Genomic DNA, 2,302 nt, shown 5'->3' on the forward strand with positions numbered 1-2,302 from the left:
GGGCTGCTGTGACGCGGGTGGGGCCCAGGTGGAGAGGCTCACAGCAGAGGGGAGGGCAGCGTCCACACCCTCCCTTGAGGAGCGCAAACTGTCCAGGTCTTCCTGGGCTACAAGGCTGACACGCGCCTTGGGGTCATTCTTGCTCCACTGTGCTCTATGTTGCTATTCTGTATGTGAGTGTTTCACTGCTCTGTAAACAGGATGAAGTGGGATGTTCAACTAGTCTAAGAATATTTATTACACTCTTTAATACCAAATCAAGCATATTTATTTATTCTTCTGCAAATACAGCAGATCTGCACCTACAATTATTTTTTAAAAAGGAAACAGTAAAGTCAGGTGGAGAAACAGGTGGGGACTGGGGCTTGAGCACAGGCAAGGGCAGAGCTGGATTGGATGACTGCAGACCACAGCGGGGCCTGGCCAGCCCTAGCAGGCCTTCTCCAGGAAGGCTCTGCAACACCTGAGGCACTGCTGGTATACCAGCTCGAAGTCAGACTGGTTCCCGTAAGAGGGATCTTCAATGATGAGCTGTTTCTGTGGATGATAGCTCCCAAGCAGTTCAATTTTAGCTTTGCAGTTTTTAACTTGATTACTTTTTCTATTCAAATCTTTCAGATTGCTTTCATCCATACACAGGATATAGTCGAATGTTGCGAAGTCCTGTTTGGTGACCTGTCTTGCCTTATGGTGTGTACTAACGCCATGATTTCTTAGGCAGCTCACAGCTCTTGGGACTGGAGCCTGGCCCACATTCCAGTCAGAAACAGCACCGCTGTCAATGGCCCAGTTATCTGAAATGTTTTGATCAGTTACAAGTTTTCTGAATACTGCTTCTGCAATGGGCGATCGGCAAATGTTACCTGGACACACGAACAGCACCAACTTTGGTCCGGATTCAGCCATGTTCCCTCGCCATGGTCGCTATTGACAGACTTTTATAGAAGAGGTGGATAACTGGAAAAAAAATGGGAAGTTGTGTCAGTAAGCTCAGGATGTGATAGCAAAAAACCACACAGTGTAGCTGAAATAACAAGAATTACTTCATCACAGCTCTGGACAGTGAGAAATCTAAAAACAAGGTACTGGCTAATTTAGTTCCAAAGTGAAGCCTGAATCACAGGAAGCTCCCTTTCATTATGACTTCATGTGGAAGAATCATTGAATGGAAGCAAGTCCAGTAGCATTCCTCTAAAGGCATTAATTGCATCAGGTGGTTAATAATTCAATAGCTGTTGACCAACTTGTTTTTGAGAAACATACCATGTAGGTTTAGAGCAAAAAAAAAAAAAAAATCCCACCCAATTTACCAGTACAAATACAATATTTACACAAAATATTATTTGGAGGTATTATATTAAAAGGCATAATGATTATAAAACAATTTTTTCTTTAAGAAAAACAACATTTTAAAATAAGATGTAAGTTGCTGAGTAACTGGAGAAATGGCATTGGGGATGTGGGTGGAGGGGATGCAACTAAATATTTATAAAAGCCTCTTAATAAGAGAAATTAGAGTGGAAGTTCCATCAGAGAATCAGAAAAACAAGTATTCTAAACGCCTATTATTGCAATTTTCTCCTCCTTTATTTCAGCTTTTTGTTTTGAGACAAAGTATTGCTCTGTAACTTAATCTGCATTTGAATTCAGTATGTAGCCTAGAGAGGCCTTGAACTCATAGCTATCCTCCTATCTCAGCCTCCTGAATGCTTGCACCACAGATATGCACCACAAGGCCTTGCTATTTTAATCTTAATTTAAGAAATTCTGAGATGAACCATTATTTTTTCTGTTAAAATGAACTTTTGGTTTTAAGAGTTTCTTTGTTTGATCTCCAGGGTGCACTTAGCCAGCCACTGAGACATGGTGGTGCATGCCTGTAATCCAAGTGCTTGGAGAATGAAAACAGGAGGATCACTACAAGTCTGAGCTGCACAGTAAGACGCTGTACCAAACACATAAATGAATAATTTTTTTAAAAAAGTATCTTAAACACAAAGTACAATTAACTCATTGAAACATTTACTTTTTTGAAGCTTTTATGTTTATAGTTATAAATATAAAACATATTGTTCATCATATGGGAATTCTTTCTTCTTTTTATTAAAGAAGAGCAACTCAAGAGACAATGATGAATATGATGTCAGGAACGGAATGATACATGTTCTTTGACACTTTTCTTCTATGCCAAAAGCAACAATTTTACAATTTGGAAGCTCCTATTTCTTTCTTCTCAAGGTCTCTCTATGTTATCCTGGCTGGCTTTAAGCTTCTGATTGTACTACCTCAGTCTCTTAAGTAG

General features: G+C 40.0%; 1 pseudogene; it reads right to left on the minus strand.

Moving 5' to 3' along the window:
• Positions 1-257: 257 nt before the first annotated feature.
• Positions 258-957, minus strand: LOC101572839 (annotated as a pseudogene).
• Positions 958-2,302: the final 1,345 nt, after the last annotated feature.

The sequence above is a fragment of the Octodon degus genome, unplaced genomic scaffold (genome assembly GCF_000260255.1).
Source record: "Octodon degus isolate 3935 unplaced genomic scaffold, OctDeg1.0 scaffold00099, whole genome shotgun sequence".
In the NCBI taxonomy this organism is placed as follows: Eukaryota; Metazoa; Chordata; class Mammalia; order Rodentia; family Octodontidae; genus Octodon; species Octodon degus.